Source organism: Vicia villosa, linkage group LG1, assembly GCF_029867415.1.
Source record: "Vicia villosa cultivar HV-30 ecotype Madison, WI linkage group LG1, Vvil1.0, whole genome shotgun sequence".
NCBI lineage: Eukaryota > Viridiplantae > Streptophyta > Magnoliopsida > Fabales > Fabaceae > Vicia > Vicia villosa.
Genome location: NC_081180.1, coordinates 36,255,028 through 36,260,683, shown reverse-complemented (window position 1 = coordinate 36,260,683; position 5,656 = coordinate 36,255,028). Strand labels below are relative to the sequence as shown.

The 5,656-nt window shown below is 34.3% G+C and overlaps 1 long non-coding RNA gene across 3 annotated transcripts; it reads left to right on the top strand.

The window, feature by feature from the left end:
- The first annotated feature begins 2,891 nt into the window (after window positions 1-2,891).
- LOC131604319 (uncharacterized) lies at window positions 2,892-5,193 on the top strand. Of its 3 annotated transcripts, none has more exons than XR_009284632.1 (7): window positions 2,892-3,013; window positions 3,393-3,511; window positions 3,616-3,707; window positions 3,888-3,946; window positions 4,466-4,663; window positions 4,770-4,836; window positions 4,932-5,193. It is a non-coding gene; the product is annotated as an uncharacterized LOC131604319 (long non-coding RNA). The 3 variants fall into 3 exon arrangements; XR_009284633.1 differs by having other exon boundaries at window positions 2,952-3,511; window positions 4,466-4,536; window positions 4,633-4,663; XR_009284631.1 differs by having other exon boundaries at window positions 2,952-3,511.
- The last annotated feature ends 463 nt before the right edge of the window (window positions 5,194-5,656 follow it).

The window sequence follows — 5,656 nt, the reverse complement described above, 5'->3', positions numbered from 1 at the left end:
TGCTTGTAGCTCTTTGCTTAGGACTTATGTTACCCCTTTTACATTTTTCATGCATTTCATCCATTCATACATTTTTTTTCATGTTTTCTTCTTGAAGTAAGTTGTGTAACAAAGGTAATAAAGCATGTATAACTCCTCTATATGCATGGTCCATAGAAATCTTGATGTGAAATCCTCTTGAAACTAATTTTGAAATGGCATGCCTATGGAAGAACTTATGCATATTATTTTTGGTGAACTAACCCTTAGTAGGTAGAAGTAGAGGTTGTTAATTTTGCACGTATCCCTTAAAAACATCATTAAGACATAAAAATAAAGGGAAATAATTATCAAAGACAAGAGGAAGTCACTTGTCCAAATAGAGAAATTCAAGTTAAAGACATCATCTTAAGAAAATCTATCTTAAAAATTGAGAAATCAACTTAAGGAAAATGCACTGGATAAGTTGGAACAAGGCTAAGGCAAATATGGTGGGTGGAATGGGATTTTGTGGCATTAGTGAATTCAATACTATCCTACTTGGTAAGCACTATTGGCGCCTGATAACTAACGGTGACTCTCTTGTGGGAAAGGTTTTAAAGGGGAGATACTTTCCTAGGCACACAATTGAGAACAACGGCCTGAGCTTCTCATCTAGTTACTCTTGGAGGAGTATCTTAAGCTCTAGAGAGCTCATTTGGAAGGGTAATAGATGTATGATTGGTAACGGTAAAATGCGTACATCTACCAGGATAGATGGCTCCCAAACATCACTGGGTTCACCGTGAGAGGCCCAATGAGTAGAGTTGATGGGGAAACTTAAGTGAGTGAGCTCATTGATAGGGATTTTGGTGGCTGGAACCGTCATCTTATTTTATCAAATTTTGATCATGATATAACTTGCAATATAGTCAGTATTCCTCAAACCGTGAACGGTTTGGATGATAAGCTAATTTGGCATTTTGAAAAGAATGGTGAATATTCAGTCAAATCTACATATCGTATTTGTATGCAAGACAAAGCAGCGAGAAAACTAGGAAGGAGATTTGGCACGCCCCCGTCATCAACAAACCTAGGAATTTCTTATGGAGGCTGGCCAATAACATTTTTCCTATCAAAACCAACTTAGTGAAGAAAGGTATCAGGTTAGTTGTGTCATGCTCCCTTTGTAATTACGCTGTTGAATCTGTGGAACACTTGTTTCTGAATTGCGAGTTTTCTAAGCGAAATCTTTTCTCCTCTATCTTGTCTTACCAGTTACCATCAGGTATTGAGTTGAATGGTTGGTTGCTAAGTCTATTGTCTTATGGAGATAGGCTTAGTATCTAGCTTATTTGCTTTATGCTCCATAAGATATGGCTTGCCTGAAACACATGTCTGTACAAACAGAAGCAATCTTGTCTAGTGAAGGTAGCAACAGAGCCACTGGATTGTGTCTTATAGTTTAATTCTGGAATGCTAGTTAAAGGGAACCAAATGTGGGGGTCTAGGCAGGAGACATGGAGCATGAGTAAAGTTCTGATCTTGCAGGTTGATGCGAGAGTTTTTAAGGACGGTGCTCCAACTTTTGGTTATGTCATTAAGAACTAGACAAAGGCCGTCTCTTTAGCAACTTGCAGCAGGGAGTTACTAACAGTGGAGCCTACAGTGGCTGAGTTATTGGTTGTGAGGTGGGGCCTTATGCTTGTAAAGGAGTTGAAGCTGGATAAGATCATCTTTCAATCAGATGCGCTCGTGGTGGTGGATTGTCTTAATTCAATTTAGGAACATGTTATTCTTGGGCCTATAGATTTGCATTGTAGATCACTTCTAGGATGTTTTAATATTTCATCTGTTGTTTTTATTACTAGGAATTGTAATGTGGATGCACACAACTTAGTCAAGTTGGGGAAATTACACGAGTCTAGAACCTGGATTTGGGGTATCCTTCAGAGGACCCATTTAGTCTGTACCCAGCCTGTTTCCTTAAATGAAATTTCTTTCCCATAAAAAAAAAGAGAGGGAGGTTTGGAACAATTTGATGATACTATGATAGTCTGCGAAGATTCTTGGAACAATTTATTGGCTATTAAGGCAATTTTGCGAGGCTCTAAACTAGCATCTTAATATTTCTTTCTTGTGAAATTGGATCAATCCCTTTTCTCTTTCTAGGGATTTCAATAGGGGCTAATCATAGAAGGAAAGCAATGTGGAATAGTATTTTGGCAAAGTTAAGAAGTAGGTTGTCTTGGAAAGGAATAAGGCATTTGTCAGTATAAGGGTAATTTTGTTAAATTATGTATTGAATAATATTCTCATTCATCTCTTTTTTTATAAGACTCCAAAGACAATAATTCAAGAGATTATTAAAATTCATATCGCTTTCTTGTGAGGAGGTGATGAAGGTAAGAGGAAGATAACTTGATTTACTTGAAAGAGGGTGGTTCTGTCCACGATCTCACTTGCGTTTTTTGTTTCCTTGGGGAGGAAAGTTTGGACAATTTATTTTGCAACTGCATTGTTACAAAGTTGATTTGGCAAGATGTGATGGGTGGATAAGCTTGCGATAAGATTAGAAGGCTTTTGTGGAGTGGAGGGATTTCCTCTAATAGAGTGAAAGTTTCAAAAAGAAGAAGAAAGCGAAAGTGGAAAAAAAAGATAATTTGATTGGCGGCTTTGTGGAGTGTAGGGGTGGACAGAATAATACCAACCGAACCTATCCACCCGACCCCATACTAACCGAGGCAGTTCGGTCGGGTCAATTTCGGGTTTCGGGTTCGTCGGGTGATCCACACGGTTTAGGCTGGATAACAACGGTTCGGTTCGGGTGGACAAATTCAATCCAACGTAAGCCGAACCCGACCGCAGTATGCATGTTATTTCTTACAATATGCTAGTATTTGTTCCTATTGTGCTGGGCTGGGTTGGATAATTTTTAAAGCCCAATAAATATACCCTATTTAACCTAATACATATCTTCTCTGTAATAACCCTAGCCGTATTTCATCTACTCTTCACCTCAGATCTCACCACCCCCATCTTCCTTGCTCCTGTGGTATTCTCGTCCCTTCATCTCTAATATCACCACCACCATTCTTCATCCATCTTCGTCCCTAGATTATTATTCAATCGATTCAATATTTTGCTATCTTCTCATTTTATGATTAAGTATTGTATCTTCAAACGATTAAGTATTGGGTTTTTTAGTTTATTTAGTTTGTGTTTTTAAAGGGGGTTTAATGTTTCAATTTTTAAAGTTTCACAAGTGATTTAGGGTTAGGGATAATAAATATATAAAGTTGTGTTTTTAAAATTTGATTTGGGATTTATTATGATGAACTGTACAGTTTTGTATTTATGAAATAATTTTGATTTTGTATGCGTTTTTGTGATATTTTATTTTTATGTATTGAGTTAGATCATTGTGTGTCCAGATCTAGTGTTTGGAGGAGATCTAGTTTCTGAGGATATTCATAGTCAACTCACGATGAGAAACAACACAAGAACCCTCCTCATAAGCAGAAGATGATGTTTCTTTGGGATCTCTCATGGTGTAATATTTTTTTTCTTATTTAAATTACTTTCTGATCAATTTAAAGCATTATTTAGTGTACATAATACTTCATTCACAAAGAGTATTTTGTTTGCTATTTTCAGGTAAATAGATTTTAGGAGTTTTGGCATATTTCTAGGCCCTGCATTCATGGCAGCAACTTTAATTGTTGTTTTCCAGCATTTATCTTGTTCAGGTAAAATCTCTCACTCTCTCAGATCTATGATTCATAACATAGTACTCTTTAATGTTGAGAGTTATTTTTTGTATTAACAAGTGTAAAGTAGCTGTAAAATAGCACTTGTTAATACATATATGTTCAGCAACTTTTATGTATCCATTAATGTTGAGAGTTCTTTTTTGTTGTATATTGCAGGAAGATAAAAAGAAACTTCAATAGAGATGAATTTATTTGCAAAACAAGCATTAGAGTTGGTAAGTTTTTTAACTTTGTTGGAGTCTAATTTTTATATTGTTATTTAGACTTGGAATGCTAAGAGCAAGAGTAAAAAAACTAATTAGTTTTGTGGAACTGTTGATTTGAACTGTTGAAAAATTAGTTTTGTGTGTAGGAATTATATCTATTGTAAATTTCTTGCATGACTTAGGGGTGCTCTTGTGTATTTCATGTATGATTTAGTATTTCATGAATATTTTCAAGTCTAATTGGTGGGTTGAATTAAGTGGATTAGGAGATAAAATAGAAGAAGAGTAAAATATTGTTATGTAGAACTTGTTGATATGATTTCTACTTATTATTACTTACAGTTAAGCTAGCTATTTGTTAGTTTATTAATGTGAAATTAGAAATTAGAAATTAGAAGCAAACAATATTTTTTTAATTCCTTAAATTTTCTAATTTCAGTTTCTTTTTTTTGTAGGATCTTGGTTTAGAAGTGAATTCACATATTTTTTGAAAGTGGTCTTTCAACTCACTAATTTGATTTAATGCAGGGCAATTTGTTATGCTCCTGGATTTAATGTTGTGAATTGGACAATTTGTTATTTTACAATGTTTAGGTGAAGTATGTGAACCCAAACAACTTCCTGTTATTGATCTTGAAGCTTATTTGTAGTTTCTTTCTTTTTTCAATCAATGATTGGCCATTGTCTTGGTGCAGCTGGTGGTTGCATACATTCTTTAGCCAAGATGTACTCTCTTAGCCTAAAAACTCATCTTATTAATTAATCATTAGATGAAAAACTGACTATCACACAATCTTAATGAATTTGATGGCTATTTTTCATTTTTCTGCAGAATTTGAAAGAGGATGCTACAATTGTTACTGTCCGTAATTTTAAGAAAAAACATGAAGCTGGTGTTGGTAAGTAGGTTATTGTTTTGGTGTGAAATTTTGAATATTGATAAACATGAAAAAAAACTATGTTATTGACATTTATTTGTTATCTTTTTTTGCAGCAATCTCCCAATTCATTTGGATTTGGTGGACACAATTTTTAACATTTCTGGATGCAGTGAATATGGAACATTTGTTTATATGGATTTTATCTAAGGAATTAGAAACATCTCATTGATATGAGTGGATATGAAAACATCTCATTTAATTTAGTGGGTATCATGTTCCAACAATAACTTAGAAGGATGAATTAAGCTAGCTCAATAATCCTTAATAAATTTTAAAAGGATGAACTAAAATGGCTAAAAATAGCCATTTATGTTGATGCAAATAAATAATACTTTTTTAATAAAATAATCAATATTTTTTATATAAAAAATTAGTTAATTTTGCCATTTTAAAATTAAAATAAAATTCACATTGAAATTGGGTAAATTAAAATAAAATTCACATTGAAATTGGGTTTGAAGAAATTTGACTGGGCAATAACTTGATTGTTAATAAGAATTTTTTTAAAAAACAAAACTAGAAAAAAAGCTACTGGATTTATTATTTGGGTTAGATTTATTAGCCCAACAGCAAATAGTATCCGAACCAAACCGCTCCAGTTACCCGATCCGTTTAAACCCGAATCCGAAAAAACCCAATTTTTAATAGGGTCGAAATTGGGCCTACATGTATCACCCGAGGGTTGGGCCGGATTGGGGTTTTTGGACCGAACCCGAACCGGCCCGAACCGATGTCCACCCCTAGTGGAGTGTTTAGAAAGTTAAGAAGGAGATATTGT